Source organism: Macrobrachium nipponense, chromosome 32, assembly GCF_015104395.2.
Source record: "Macrobrachium nipponense isolate FS-2020 chromosome 32, ASM1510439v2, whole genome shotgun sequence".
NCBI lineage: Eukaryota > Metazoa > Arthropoda > Malacostraca > Decapoda > Palaemonidae > Macrobrachium > Macrobrachium nipponense.
This window is the reverse complement of record NC_061094.1, coordinates 71536930-71554085: the sequence shown is the minus strand read 5'-3', so window position 1 is coordinate 71554085 and position 17156 is coordinate 71536930. Positions and strand designations below refer to the sequence as shown.

The window sequence follows — 17156 nt, the reverse complement described above, 5'->3', positions numbered from 1 at the left end:
AGCATGTTACCTAATTTGTTTGATTTTACGCTTGTAGGATTTCCAAATAATCTGAATTTTGCCGAAAGTATTCCGAGGTTATCTCAGACATGAACTGACAGCTCCGCTGCTAACCTTTCTGGGGGCCTATCATCCAAAATTGTGAGGAGGCTCAAGTTCTAAAGCTAAGGTCTACAGTTTACAGTTTACCCAAAGGACGCGACTCAAATTTCAACTTCTAACAAGTTTTCCTTCAAAATAATTAACATAGAAAAACTGAGTAGTTACTACCAGCAACCATCAAGACAGCTGCTGAGCTGCCTGACCAAATATAAATGGAGAATTTTCTGTTGAAGACAGAAATTTAAAAGAAGTCGTTTCATATACCAAAGTACGGCAGCTAACCTACTGTTATTAGACTAACCACCCTTTGATTGAATCAATTCTACTATCTCTCTTTCGTATTGCTATAATGAAAGAAAGAATAACATAAAACTACAGTATTCAGAAACGGAGAATCAGACATTCCTATTTTAATGAACACGTAAATGTTGATCAATGTAAGTTCTCTTGGTTTTCGGCACTACTACTCAAGATTGTGCAACAGATTATTTTATAATATCATTCCATGATTCCTCAGATACTTCCCGTTTATAATATTTAATAAAAAAAAATCATACAAAATGTTAATATTCAGTTCACTTCCCACTACAGATGTCAATTAAACAGATTTATAAAGAAATTTGTCAGTATATTTCTGACGCGGACAAAGCTTAGACCGTGAAGAATGTTTATCAAAGGCTGCTGTGAAAAATAATGAAGATACAGGAATATGATAACTATGAATAACACACACACACACACACACACACACACACACACAACAAGGTTTAAGTACGTGAAACAACACTGTGGTCGGTCCTCGAGAGTCGAGACCTTGATTCTGAATGACAACTCAAGAGAAGAAGAAGAGCTGTAGACTGTCAACAAATATCATTGTGTCGTATTTTCTGACAATTAATCTAAAAAATATGAATTAAATAGAAATATAAACATTAGTTTTAAAAAATCACTTCTAAAATGCTGGGAAGGCGTAACACAAAAATTAAATCATAAAAAATAAATCGTGATAAATGTCTGACCAGACCAGGTCACCAGGCAGTCGTGATAGAAAGAGATAAATAATAGACACGTTGTGAAGCTTATTACTATATTTCAGCAAAAACGAAGCGATTAAGTTATTCTCCTGTCATTTACGACTGAAAAATCCGTGAAGGTTGGAATTCATGTAAGTATTTTGATAGTAAATCTATGATTTATGGTTAATATACTAAAGGTTAAAGTAGGTAACCTAGACTCGAGCGTTGTCTTATCCTTCATTGATACGAACGAGAAGGAAGACACTTTCTCCAATTTAATTTAATATGGCACAAATTCATCAACGTAACTTTTGAGGTTCTGAATTTTGGACAGGAGGTCTCTTAGTGTCCTACTGTAGTAGGCAGTAGGCTAGATGTTATTAAGTAGCCTAGGGGAGCTGCATTCTACTTGAGGCTATCCATATCCCACTTACTAATGGTTTCTATCTTGCTATTTAGCCTTAAACCAGGCTACTAGCCTATAGTAGTAGCCTATGGGGTTTCTGCTGTCTTCCCTTTCAAAGTTTTGAAGGCCTTCTTCGTCTCATTTAACTTCGTGCCCTCTCTATTTTGCCATCTAAGCTCTCCAACTCCCTATTTTTGGTCTTTAAGAGACGCTGAAATAATCCCAGTGCGTAAACCTACAACCAAAATTTTATGGATAGGTAAATTTTAAGGTGACGACCACATGAACCTATCATTTCCTATTATTAGTACAATTTTTTGGCCAAACAATACTGAAATGGTGTTTATACGGTAAATGACCGAGCGACGACATAGCGGCCACCTCTCTCGGAACGCGGCCACTTCCCGAAAAAGCACTTGAATTATGCCCTTATTTCGTAATTTAAAAGAAAACACGCTCGTCTCGTTGTACTGCCTGGATGGGGCCACAACTCTTGACTCATGCTCATGGCAGCTAATTCAAGTACTTTTTTCGAGAAGGTGGCTGCATTCTGGTATCGGTGGCAGCTATGTCGACGCTCGGTCATTTACCTTGTTGTTGTTCAGGTTGAGATAATTTGAGAAATTTACCACATTAATGAGAAATATGACATATCTTGTATATATTTTGACTTTCATCCCCTGAGGGACTGGTACTAAGGCAAAATATGATGCCCCACAGAACTTTCACCTTGTTTAGTACTAGCCCTGAAGGGATGAAGATAAAAATGTAAAAATGACGACAAATTTCTGATTGTTTTGGTAAATTTCTTGAATTATCTTACCTTTCCTGTGTTATATACACCCATTGCAGTAGTATTGTTTAGCCAAAAAAGTTATATCAATAAAAAATATCTCCATGCAGCCGTCTCCTTCAAATTTAGCATTTCATGAATCATTAAGTCATTTCCAATTAATCTTATGGATGAGGGTGAAAAATTCAGGCTATTGTGCATTTGATAGATTTTTTTGGGGCCAGCAACAGTTCAGAAACGAATTGAAACAATCCTTCGGCAATGCGTGATATCTTGTTGGGAGGCCCAGGGGAACAATGCCTCCTAATAAGGTCATGGGTTGGCGGCCTAGGCCTAGGTTATGTTCTATCCCAATTGAAACATGTCTTTGATCTGGACAATACTGTATAGCATAAGTAAAATAAGAGGTTTGCACTTACGGAACATCAAAATTAAATAAAATTTCCTAGACTTTATTTTACGTTGTTGAGCACTTGTACCATTAGGTTAGGTTTTACATATTTGTCCTCATTTTTGCATTCTGTTGTCACTTAATGGTTTTTTGAAGTTGCTTGTTTAGTAATGTATAATTTCTCCCTAGGTTGTTTGAGGTGGTAAAAATGCAAGGATCTTTTTTTGTGATCTTTGCCCTCATTCTTTGTTGTTCTGGTTCTCCATTATGTGAAGATGTCAGTGATGAAACACCTATACATCGCTTGTCAACCAAAACGGCTTATTTCAATGCAGAAAAGGACAGCAGTAATTGGGAAAATTTTCAAGATGAAGGTAAAGTACTGTATTAGTGACTTCAAAATTATTTAGACATTATTGTTTCAAGTAAAATTATATAGTTTTTATAAATACATTTTGTATGATTATTTTTTCAGATACATTATTAGTATAAGTTTATGCATGTTATTCATTTCTGACTGGGTTCAGATCATGCATCTGTTCAAAATAGAAGACTCAAGAGCCTCTGTTCCTATAAGAATATTAGCCTTCATCTATTAAATGGATATAGCTTCAGCAAATTATGATCCTGTCATTGGAGCTGAATAACAAAGCAGTTAAGTAGCAACAGTTGAAGTACTAATTCACTTGGTAAACAGCATCCACTCTTTCTTTAGCTGCCTAGTATTCAACATGGCTGTTGTTGAAGCTGAAATACCAAGTATTCTCTGGTCTGAATGTTTGTGGCCTTTGTTGAATGTGTGCAAAAACTTACCTAAAGGCAGTCTTATACAAGAAGGCCAAGAAGTCGTTTTGCAGCCTTCATTCTTGTGCTGAGAATGATAGTAATCTTGACACCCGTTCACAGGGCAAGTGATCTTGGGCAGTGCAGGGGAGTTAATTCACAAACCTGCTGGGGTGAACAGTCACCAGTACATGAATCTGCTCATGCTCTGCACCTGTACAAGTGTAACACCAGTAGATAAACAATAAAGATTCATAATGATCACATATTAAAATGTTAAAGCTAGTTGCTTATTGTGTAGGTACAGTTATATTTACATCTGCAGTAGATTTATTCTGACTGCTGTTGGAGGCCCTTGGGATCTGCATGCACATATAACATATTACTTTTGATTTCAAATATACATACTTTCCTTTTAGGAGATATTGTCCACCAACTAGGAAAACTTATAATGGAGGTGTTTAATCTTGAGATTCTTGTGTTTCTTTGTGATAAAGCAAATCAGTATTATATATAAAGTAATGTAAGTACTACTGAAGACCATTGAATGGCTTTTCATAACTCAGATCTAATAGTGTTTTAATAAAATGCCAACGATCTGTTTTTTTCAGTGCTGGGCTGCGTTGCTCGGCAAGCTTGGCTCCTGGTTCGACATGGAACTCGCTTTCCTACAGGGAATGATATGAACCGATTAGTGGATGTTTTGCCTTCTATTGCCAATCAGATTGTGTCTAATCACCAGCAGGGTAGAGGTATGCCTAAGTAAAATTATTTTTCTTACATTTTTAATCATATCTATATATATATATATACCATATTTGTAATTTACCAATATCTGTATGTGTTATCTCAATAAAATCTGCTTGTAATGAGCCCAAAACGTTTCTTTGCAAATGCCTTTCTTCACTTCTCTTGGCAAATTAGACTAGTTCATGAATTCCGTGAGGCACCCTATTGGAGTTGGTGCCCCCTTCTCCGAAATGTCACTTCCTCCACTGCTTTCACTAAAGCGTCACTTCTTTTCTCGCTGTTATATGTGTACCAAATTTAGCTGTTTATTATTCACTGACTGTCTTCATCTTCATTTCATAAGAATCGTACGTACACTAATTTTCCCTTTAGTACAGCATAGCTCTGAATGAGCTCTCTCCACGCCTTCTGTCTTACGTACTTTCTACTGGATTTCTACTGGATTTCTATGCCCTTTTTCCTTGATTATTTAGATGCTCCTGTGTGTCTGTCAAATATGCAACAGGTCTTTACCTTTGCTGCCAAAAATTGTGGTTTATACTCTGTATTTCACACTTTTGTGCTTCATCCATATTTCTGTTGGGATTTTAATATTTTTCCTATTTTAATGGTTTGTGTATAATCTTCCCAAATTCCTTCACTATTATACTAACTCTTCCTTTGTCAGCTGGAAGTGATGGAAGTGGCTTGTTACTACCATGCCGGCCTTTGTAAGTAAATCTGTTTTCTTTGGATAATTGTTGTGCATCATATCCAATGCTTTCTCTTGGAGTCAGTATTGTGTAATAATTTGGCAATTTATGCCTTTCTATTTTACTTGACATTTTATCTTATGGGTGTAAGATATATTCTTAATTGTAAAGTTGCAGTTAATGCATTTTATTAAAGTTCTGTAAGTGTTGGTGTTTTACATGAAGTTCACTGACCATTTTTCACTTCCCTTTACATAGTTTTATTATTTTTGATGTTAGTTAGAATACTCTTTGCTCTCAAGTGTCTTCAGATACCAGGAATTCATTTTGTCAGATTTACTTAGCAGTAGCTCAGGACTGACTTGTGCACCCATACAACAGGCTGCTTTGAAGGGTGTTTCTGTTTAAGACTTAGTTTATCCATTTATTCTAACCAAGAACTGGTATTATATGTACCTTTATGTTCAAATATTTGTAAGCAAAATGCAATCTACACCTCCCAGCCACCTCCAGTTTTTTTGTTTTCCTTCATTGTTTGTGTAATTAAGGAGTAAGGCAAACCTGCTTGTGGTCTGAGAAAACTATGGAGATTCAAATGTGGAGGACCAAACCTTTCAAGTAATGGGGAGAAAGCCAGTTGTTTTTAGCTACTGAGTTATGCAAGATTTATTTCAAATCTGTGATTCTTATTGGCTTATCTAAGCCATCCTTGGTCTTACCGAGAACGACAGTATCACAGGCACTCAGTTCTATTAAAGTCATCGGTAGTAAGATAAGGAACCTGATTCTCTTATGAATTATACCTTTGTGAAGTCGCCCAGTACTTTTGTAAAGTTATGTTTAAGAGATATAAAACATTATGTAATCCTTTGACAGCAGTTTTGTGGCCCTGCCATAGTTGCTGGTCAAATTGTCTCAACTGCTTTCTGTAATGAAAACCCCCCTGACTTTCTTCCTTATCCATATAATGTTATCACTATGCCCTTTGAGGCTGGAATTCTGTTGGGTATAGTATTTTCCTTTCCGGTTTAATTTTTATGACTACTGACCATTACAAATCATGGCTTTATTAGCAAAGTACTTGTTTATGGTTAGTTTTAGAACTTTTTGGACACTTGACACTTAATTAACTGCAAAGTCATTGGCTCCAAAGACCCTAACTTTATATTTGAGGAAGGGTTTGTGGTAAAAACCAAAATTTTGAAACTATAATAGATTTTATTTTCAAACTTATCACTTGCATTATTATATCTGTGGATATCACTTTGCTGATTATTCTAGGCATATTCTAGTTACAGTAAATTCAATGAGTGTGGGAGCCACAGGGGTTAGCATGGTCCAAGGGAGTAAGTTTTTATAATAAGATTTTTTACTTATTTACATTATTAAAATCAGCATTGTAGATAATACTAAATGAAAGTTTATACTTTGCTCTCTCTTGTAAGCTAAAAAAACACAAAACAGAGACTAATCTCAGTTGAGTTCTTCCACAGAACCTCAAAAGTAGTTCTTTGCAAGTGTTTGTAATACTTCAGTATACAATATAATTTTTTCAGGAAAATAAGAGCTTTGTATTTAATGCTAAACTTTAAGGTAAGTGCTTTTCCATAACAAGGTAGAAAAGTTCGAGTAATTTGAATTTCCTTCGACAGGCTGCCTTCCTGATGCCGATATCACGCAGCTGACCGACTGGTTCCCTCCTTATGGACCTCGTGATAAGGAGCAGCTTCAAGAAATGGGTTTTGATGAACTTTATTCGATTGGTGAATACTGGCGGGATATGTTCCCTCACTTGTTTAAGGTTCCGTACGATCCCTCCAAATTTAAGGTAAAGTTAGTTTTTTCATGGCAGTTCATTCTTATGTGAATTCATTGTAATGATACATCATAGCTCGTCTAAGAGGAAGAAGGTTATGTTTTTCATAGGCCTTTCCTAACCCCTGAGTATGGTTATCTTTGTCAGAACTTCTGTATATGACCTCCAAATAGAATGTATAAATTAGACATATTCTCTTATTTCCAGATTATGGTAGACAAGTTAATGAACAATTAGTAACTTATCAATGTCACCAGTAGTTTCACTGTCCTCAAATGACTTTGACTTTAAGGGAACATTATTAGTAGACTAAGGTGAAATTGATGCCTGCAGGGATAGTTATAATGCTGTCATGTCATTGAAATTTATCTTCATAGGGGGGCTAGTGCTGTCAGTGCATCTGCAAGGGTTTCCTCCTGTTACACCTTTCACACTTTCTTGCTGTCAATTCCCCTTTTATTACTCTTAATCATAGGAGCTCTCAGATGGGCACTTAAGTTTTAATTAGCCAGTTCTAGGATTCTGAAGCCCATTTCCCTCCCACAGAATTTTTGATCTAAACTGTTATATAAGTAAGAGTTGTTGCTGAAAGAAATATTTTATCAAGAAATATCTCTTACAAACCCAGTGGTACTTATAATTAACGTTCCTGCCTTGAAACACTGCTGTCTTCTTGCAGCTGATTGGCCACACTACACTAACAAACTGAGGCAGTTGGCTACTGGAAACTTAAAGATTCTTGGGGTCATTTATAGGCGTCAGACTCCAAACCCATTTTTTTTACTGGATGACTTATGCGTCTAGGATTTTGCTCAGTACAATAAATGGACTTCAGTTATAAGCCATACCCCATAGTGAAAGAAAAACTGTATATGTAATCTGTGTTCATTATAGATGAAATTTTTTCTTTTCGTTTGGTTTTCCTCAGGTTGAATTCACAACAAAAAATCGAACAGGGCAGAGCGCTTACCACTTTATGAGAGGCATGTTTGGAGATGACGCAATTGGAGGCATAGAGTTTCCTCAGCCATACAGCCCAAACTTTATTCTTAGAGTGAGTATTTTTTTTTTAGAATACTTCATATGGAATTGAAAAAATTGCATACTTTTTGGCAAATCAGAGACTTCATGTGATTGGGTAAAAGTTAATTTACCCATGTATGTATCTTCAGGTATTAATGCTTAAGGGGGCCGGCCGGCTAATGCCCTTTTTTAAGGACAGGACTTTGATATTCATACCACTTAATAGGTGACTTGGGAAACATCTCCAAACCGCATATGATTTTCGCCTCTGACCTTCGGTTTTGTGACGCCAGGGCGATTTATCCCGAAAATAACCATTTTTCAAATTCTATCTCCTCCCTTGATATTTAATATTAAGACCTGGGATTACTACCATATATAGACCTGATGTAGACCTCCAATCGAATGGAGAGTTTTTTTTTTCTAAAAGTCATTTTTTGGGGGGGCTAGGATCTGAATTTTTCAATATGGTCAAAAAATAAACCCTATAAAATCAGGAGAAAAAAATTTATAAAAAAAATACGAAACAAAAATTGGAAAAAAGGGCTCTATTTGATTGTTCTATAATGTCTTTCTGAGTTATATACCAAATTCCAATGTTATAGCTTTAAAACTAAGTGAGAAGATAGATTTTGAAGGTCAATAAGTATAGTTTTGAGATATGGGCGTTCAAAGTTTTCCTTCGTATTTCTTATAAAAGACAATATTAATAAATAATGATTATTATGAATGTATATTTGTTTTTTGTGTATTAATAAACCAAAACTATTTTATTTATCATAATTTTAATCATAAATGATGATCCCTTTGCTCATATATCGCAGCCTGGGGCACTGCTTGAGGCATGATGGGGCACTCCTTCCTACGCAATTCTCTCTCTCCCCTTCACTAACTCTGCTCCCCCTTCACTAGCCTCGCTTATTACAGCGAATTTTCTTCTTCTGTATGTTAGCGAGATGTTTTGCTTGTATTTTCCTCTTTGGCATGATGAAATTCTTGCCCGAAACAAAGATAACAAACGTAATTGCAAAAGAGAATGTCAAGAGATGAAACTCGAAGGCGTACACTTTTTTTACAAAGACAATTTAATAATCAGGATTATTATGAATTTCATATTCCATTTTGGGTATTAAAAAACCAAAACTTTGTTATTTATCATAAATGAAGATCTCTTTGCTCAAAGATCGCAGCCTTAGGCACAGTGTGACGTGTGCTGTCAAGCAAGAAGGGGGCGTTACTAAGCAACCCTCCCCTCTCTTCACTAACTACGCATATATGTATATTCTGTAATAATACTTGAGGCGAATTTTCTCGTCTGTATGTTAGCGAGATGTTTCCCTTGTCTTTTCCTCATTGGCATGATAAAATTTCTTGCCGAAACATACATAAACATACGTGAAAGCAGGCGAATGTCAAACGTGAAATGGAACGTGTAGACTACTTGACGTCTGTGATCGCACTAAATCAGGACTGGACTTGGTAGCTTGAGCCTGAAGTTCTCTTCTCGACTCGGGGAATTGTTTACAGATGCCATTTCTCCCAATTTCTTTGACAATAATTATCAAAATTTACGATAATAGAAGAAATATTGCATTTTCTTGTACGGATCAATGTTTTAGGCTAATTGAGTTACGTTAACTAATTACCCTGTAACTACGAAAGTAAGAGGAATTTTGACGAAATATTTCGTATACGTATTCTCAATTGCCATATGAAGCTCCATGAATTTTTTCATGACTTTGCATTTTTCGCCCTATACCTCCATATATAGAGTTCCGGCCGGCCCCCTTAAACTTAAGTCACACTAAGAACTGAAACTAAAATTATTGTACTCTACAGAGTTCATGCTCCTCCCTGTAAATAGGTTTCTTGTTTTTTTAATTCAATAAAAAATGTTTTAATTTTAAGAAAGTAAGGCAAATAATTTTACCAGGGCAAAATGAAGATCACATAATTATAAATCACTAATGGGAACAAAAACTTAAGTAAGTTTTTTACAGACATTATAGGTATAGAGTGAAAAAAAATATCGGTATATGATAAAAGACAATACACATGCACAAGAGGTGCATGTATATATATATATATATATATATATATATATATATATATATATATATATATATATATATATATATATATATATATATATATATATATATATATATATATATATATATATATATATATATATATATATTATATATATATATTATATATAGACATAGTTCTTGCACAGTCAGTCATTGTGTCAACTTATATTACCCATAGGGTAAATACAGTTAGCAATCGCAAGTTGTTAACAGCACCCACAGTAATAAAATACATATTTATTATGCTCAAGTTTTACATTTTACATTTCAGTTTTACAAGTCCTGCCCTCGCTGGATGCGTGAAGTGTACAAGAATAATGAGACTACTTACAAAGAAAGGTTACTCTTTGTTAACGAGAAAGAGTTTCAAAGTGTCATTCATGCTGTCAGTGCCAAGCTTGGTTTCTTGCATCCTTTAACAACACGTAAGAGTTTTCATAATAATTATTGGATAAAACTTTTGTACTGTATCTCTTGCCTTTGCATGTTATTACACAGTATAAAGTTCAGAGTAGTTGTTTCTTTTTAGAATTTTAGATTATCAACAGTTTTAGTTTGTAGTATATAGGAGACTAATCGATAAAGGCCTTGACTGTGGTAATTTGTATATTAGGTCAGTCTGGCGCTGTGGTTAACAGAATATTTTCCACTACTGTCTGCTTCACTACAACCCCATATATACTATAACCCAATATTGTGGTATGTGAATTCCCAAAAACATCTATCGTATGTTTACCGAATAAAGGAAAAGTAGTAGCTGACATGTAGTTTTCTGTATGCACCAATGAGAAAAGTGTGACTGCAGTTTGGGGTCTTGTGATCATTGTATAAAAAAAAATGGATGTGCCATGGTTCATGTGGCCTACAATACTGGGCTAAACCATAAATGGGTTTGCATAAAAAATTAACACTTTTGAAATTAACAGTTTTCTGAAACAGACTAAAAAAAAAAGGGATTTTGACATAGGAAAAATCTATTTCTGGGTGAAGGCCCGTGTCGCCCAGTGAAATAGGTTCCTTTAGCACTATTTCTAAGGTAAAATATTGTTATAATACCAGGGAACCGCTAAATTGGAAATGCCAGAATATTCTGGCTCGCTCACCTTTATTATAAGGTGTCGGCATGGTTTCTGGGGAGAGTGAAACCACTACCACGGGTCCTTTTCCAATTAGCCTCTCCCTATATCAAAAAACTTCAAAAAGAGAGGAGCCGACCTAAGGCTCACTACCTGCTACCATGTAGGTAGCGCCTCTGATGTCATACCTGCAGATAGCACCCAAGCTTGGTGCACAGACGGGGGGGAAAAAGGACAAGGGTGGGATTTCACTGGGCGACACGGGCCCTTTGCCCAGAAATAGATTTTCCCTACGTCAAAATCCCTTTTCTGGGCTTGGCCGTGTCGCTTCGTGAAATAGTACCAGAGCAAATACCAAGCTTGGAAAAAGGAAGAGCACAAATTACTTTCCAAAAGGATCAAATGTAAAACAATTAAGGTTAGTTCATTATAATCTAGATTAAGTTACAAACTAGTAACATAAAGAGTAAATAACCTTAAACTATCATACAACATAAATTATCACAGTAAATAAACAATTAGATGGAAGGGTCTTATGAACTAATCAGTATGTACAATATGTTATATCCAAGGACCAGTACGACAGTGACGTAACTGTGGCTAAGGCAAGAATGCTAATGAGGCCGGTAGGAAGGAGAAGGCAAAGGAGAGACATAAGCTGGACTATTGACTACTATCACCGGCGGTATCGGGAGAAACTGTGTTTCCTGCCGCCACCGCCGGGTATTTAAGGGCTTCCAAGGACTTAAGATAATGGCGTTTGAATACTGTTGGAGATTTCCAGCCAGTGTACTTCTTCAGATCTTCAAATTTCATATGTTGGAAAAAGTTTATTGAGGTAGCTATAGCTCTAATATCATGTACCCGTGGGAAGGACTGCGGTTTGGCTTTTTTGATAAAATATAAAATTTGTTGCCTAATAGCTTTTAGGGAAATAGTGCCACCTTTTTCTCTAATAAATAGAGGCCCAGAAGATTTCAAAGTTGTCCTATCTAAGTAAGCTTTCAATGAAGTTACCGGGCAAAGGGATGGGTCCTGTGGAAGTGGAACGATCTTCATGGGGCCCACCTATCTAATGGATCCTCATTTTTGGCAAGAAATTGTCGATCTGGAGAAAGTAACACTTTCCGTGAAGGGAGAAATTCTATATAACCTGGGTCTCTAGATAAAGCCGACAGTTCTGAAATCCTAGCCCCTGAGGCTAAGCTTATGAGGAATAGTGTTTTCCTCAATAGGGATTGATAATCACACGAGGTATTGTTAGTATCTGAGGCCAACTTAAGGACATCATTTAAGAACCATGACACTGACTTGGGCCTTTCAGTAGGTCTGAGCCTGGCGCAAGCTCTGGGGATAGAAGTAAAGTATGAATCCGTTAGATCTATCTTGAAACCGAATTGGAAAATCTTTTTCAGGGCTGATTTGGTAGTAGCGATAGTACTAGCTGCCAAACCTTGTTCAAATAATGATCTGAAAAAGGAGATTGCAAGATTTGTGGTCATGGTATGTGCATTAGATTCGTTCAGGAACCCAGCCAGTTTTGTAACTGCTGAATCGTATTGACGAAGGGTTGATTCACGTTTATCTGATTCTAAGAACATGATGTTCTGAGGATCGATATCAGCATCCCTCTGAGCTGCAAACTTCATGAAGTCCATAAAGTTAGGGCTTTCTGAATTCCTGAGGAAGCGAACACAGTCCGCGTTTGTACTAGCTGTGACAGCTTGGGGTTGGGAATCCGTTGAGGGCGGAGGCCCAACTCCAGGAGAAGAGGGAACCAATTGCTCTTGGGCCAATTGGGAGCTATCAGAGCCACCTGACCCTTGAATGTCCTGAGCTTGTTCAGAACCTTCATGAGAAGATTCACCAGAGGAAAAAAGTAAATCTTGTTCCGTTGATTCCAATCTATAGCCAACGCGTCCGTAGCGTAAACCAGAGGGTCCAGGTTGGGGGCCACATAAAACAAGGGAGTTTGTGGTTCGATTCCGTGGCGAAGGGATCCACCTGGAGCCCTGGTTACTAGCTGACATACCCAACTGAATGACTTCTTGTCCAGAGACCATTCGGACTCCAGTGGGACTGAGCGTGATAGCGCATCCACCACCACGTTCCTTATTCCAGCAAGGTGAGTGGCTGATAGGTGCCACTTGTTCTTGCCAGCAAGTGAAAAGATGGCTATCATGACATGGTTCACGTGGCTTGATTTGGAACCTCCCCTTTTGATGAAGTGTACTACCACTGCACTGTTGAGCACCAGCTTGATATGAGATTTCTTGGCTGGGGGAATCTTCTTCAGGGTGAGGAACACTGCCATGGCTTCCAGGACATTGATATGAAGCTGGCAGAATTGAAAGGACCAAGTACCTTGTACCTTCTTGTACTGTGAGTATCCTCCCCAACCTGTTAGTGATGCATCTGTGTGGATCACTAAGGCCGGCGCAGGAAATTGTAGTGGAATTGTCTTTGACAAATTCTTGAACTCCTCCCAGGGATGGAGACGTTTCCGTAAGATCACCGAAATCGTAGTTAACCTGTCCCGGAACCCTCTGTTCGCTTTTGAACGCCAAACCCGATTTATATCTTTCAGTTTGGCTTTCAATAGGACATCTGTCACTGAAGCAAATTGGAGAGAACCTAAGATCCTTTCTTGGTTTCTCCGGGGACGTCTCTGTTTGCATTTCAGAATTGTCTGGTTGCCTTGGCTATTTCTTTCCTTTTCAACGGCGGGATTGATAGAGTATGCGAATCCAAGTTCCAATGAATTCCCAGCTGCTGGAAACGGGACACCGGGGTTAGCCTGGGACTTTGTCCTGTTTATCTTGAATCCTAGGTATTCAAGAAAATGGATGACCGTGGCGGTTGCTTTGCGACAATCTTCGATGCTTGAGGCCCACACGAGCCAATCGTCCAGATAGGCTACTACCATGATACCCTGAGACCTTAGTTCCTGGACTACCGTATCCGCCAACTTTGTAAATATCCTGGGGGCTATGTTGAGCCCGAAGGGCATTACCTTGAAGGAGTAGGCTTGGTTCCCTAATTTGAAGCCTAGGAACAGGCGGAAGTGTCTTGCTATCGGGACATGATAGTAGGCGTCTGTAAGATCTATAGAGGTGGTGACAGCCCCACGGGGAAGTAAGGTCCGCACCTGTGAAATGGTCAGCATCTTGAACTTGTCGCAAAGAATGAATAAGTTTAGACGGGACAAGTCTAAGATTACTCTTCTTTTGTCTGAGTCTTTCTTTGGCACGCTGAACAAGCGACCTTGAAATTTTAAATGTTTGACTCTTGACACTGCTCCTTTGTGAAGGAGATCGCGGGAATACTCTATCTACTCCGCTGTTGGTTCTTTATAGAAGGTGTTGGGTGAAGGTGGACCTTTGATCCAACTCCAGCCCAGACCTTTGGGAAACAATACTTTGCGCCCAATTGCTGAACCTCCAACGATGGCGAAAGAGGTATAGCCTCCCCCTTACCTGGGAGTTCTCATTGGGTTGCTGATGGACGGCCTCCACGCCCTCCGCGTGAACCTCTGCCTCTGCTGGTAGCCCTTCCGCCGCCTCGTTGACGAAAGGCGCCTCTAGATCTGCTGCCCCTACCGAATCCATTGAATGCCTGAAATGCCAGGTTTTCAAAGGTTGGGTTAAAGGCTGGGGAGACAGAAAAGGAAGTTGACGCCTGCGGCTGTTGTGGCTGTGTCAACAGCACAAACTGCTGTTGGGGTTAGCTCTTAGAGGTAGAGGGTTGGGGAACCGGTACTGCCTGAACCAAAGCTTGTTGCTGGGGTGCCTGGAAGGGCTGGAACTTCCTAGGCTTTTTCTTTGCTTTGGGATTCGATGTGGAAGACTCCGATTTTCTTTTGGAGACTAATCCCCACCGAACCCGTAGGCTTTGGTTCAACTTAGCAGCCTCATGTTGCACCTCGTTGACTGCTGAGGCTGGAAAGAGATCCGCTCCCCATATAGAAGAGGCCAGGAGTTTGTTGGGTTCGTGCCTGATCGTGGATTCTGCTAGGACATGCTTCCTGCAGTTCCTCCTAGCCACAACAAAATCATATAAGTCACATTGCATACTCAGCAATTGTGCCTTAGTAATGATCTTGAACAACGGTTCTTGTGAATAGACAAGAGCCGCTGCTTCTGTCATGACTAGAGCGTTGAGGGACCTCCCAAGCCGTGTCCTAGCGTCGAATTCCGTCTGGATGAGCCCATCAGACAGCCTGGGTAGTCTCTCACTAAATTAGAGAGATGGCACAGTCATTTGTTTTAAGTTGCCAACTGAGAAGGTAGCTGGGAGGTCTACCCATAGGTCATCTGTTCCGGGAAGTAGCAGAGATGTTGATTCTGTCTCCCGGAGCTGTGGCATAGGCTCATCTCTCATTGCAGCTTGCAGAGTGAGTTCTGCCACTTTAGATGCGAATGGGATTGGGGTGTCCGCGTCCACAGTGAAAATTGTGAAAGGACTCCTGAAGGCCGTGACCTTAGTGTTAACACACTGCCATTCATCGTGGTTACGGATCCAAGCCTGTTGAGCTTGGTCCCGAGAGAGGATGACCGTCTCTTTCGGGACCTTGTCCTCCCTGATCAAAGCAGAGTCCGTAAGATGGACATAGCCTATGAAAAGGGCCTGTAACCCTGGTGGGTAGAACTCGAAGTCCTCAATCCTTCGAGTTCCGCAGCCCTCAATCGTAAGCATGCCGTTTATGAAAGGTGCATAGTTAGCCACCCTCCATGGGTTGCTTGGGTGGAAGGGAGGGGAAGAATGGAGAGTCCGGCATAACCTGGCCTTGGGCTACTTGGCCGGCTTGTTGAAGCCCCAACGCTACGCCTTGCTGGAGACCTGCGACTATGGTCTCCTGTGTAACCAGCCTTTCTAGGATTTCTTGAAACTTGGTATTGACTAAGTTTCCAACCATGTTCCCCATTTGTTGCATCATATTGGATGCGAATGCTTCCTGGTCGAAGGAGGGGGGCTCTGCCCTCTCCTTGAATACCTTCGGTATCGCACCTTTAGAGGTGGATGCCACAGGCTCCGAGGAGGAAGAGTGGGTTCTCTCCTTGGAAGACTTGGTCTTCGAGCCCTTGGAGAGAGACCCATGTTTGGGTGTCCGCTCTCTGATGGTGAGCCGGAGTTTTATAGACTTGGCTGGAGTTTGATTTTCTAGGAAGGGGCTTTGGCAGCAATTTAGAGTCACGCTTGCCCTTGACTTTAGGGATCCCTGGGAGGGATTTCGATCTAGATGATGGAAATCCCCCGGAGAATCCCTGGGAGGAAGTAGAAGAGGAAGGGGAAGAAGGTCTAGACGTGCCCAAGGGGAGGCCTTGAGCACCTACAAAGCTTGCCTCACTAACATCCTTACCGTTGCCCATGCCGTCCACTGTCATGGGCTCGACGTCCAGATCGAGTGCCGCGACCTCCTCTGCAACCTCCTGCGCCGAAGCCTCCTCTGAGTGTTGGGACACCGCGTCTTGGATAGATGCTATGATGGGAGCTGCTACTTCGGGGTCCATGTAGCCGGTGCTCTTCCCCCCGGGGAAGATCAAAGTGGCCAACTCTTTGGAGAGGATGTATGGCCTTGCCTTGCCTACATTCTGCCCAAAGCCGCCCACCCATACCTTGAGGGTGGAAAGAGCAGCATCCCGAACAGACTGGGCTCCCTGTAAGAGAAGGTTAGTGTTAAACTTAAACTTATCTCTTATTACTATAACTTAACTTAGGAGGTAGTATATGTTTGACATATATATTACCATGGTCCACCCTGTATCTCTATGTACACGCCGGAGAGTCACTTACATCAGAGGAGACTCATTCCATGAGATCGTAGCAGGTGAAACAGTTATCGTGATGCTACACTACCGAACCTTCTAGTTGGACTGCGCAGGTGGCGTGGGTCCGGCAGACGTCGTGCTCACAGGGATCCTGGAGGACGGCGTTGCAGCCGGTCTCCATACAATGGGTGGCCTATAAATGGAATGATACGTGAGTACCATTGTTAACCATTCGGACAATGTCCGTGGTTGATATGCCATAACACCGGAGTGGTCCGGTGTCGTAGAATTATTCCCGACTCGGCCGTCTCTTGCCATGCACCATGCTGGGGAATCCGGTAGAGCTAGTAGCAAGTAGGTTAACTGTTTCCGGTGACGCCGGGGAACAGAAAACTACGGAAGCGGGGTAGCTACTATTGTCATACACCGGAGAGGAGTAGTCCAAGC

The 17156-nt window shown here is 39.9% G+C and overlaps 1 pseudogene; it reads left to right on the top strand.

Moving 5' to 3' along the window:
* The first annotated feature begins 927 nt into the window (after positions 1-927).
* LOC135207602 (multiple inositol polyphosphate phosphatase 1-like) overlaps positions 928-17156 on the top strand; it is a 73152-nt pseudogene continuing 56923 nt past the window's right edge.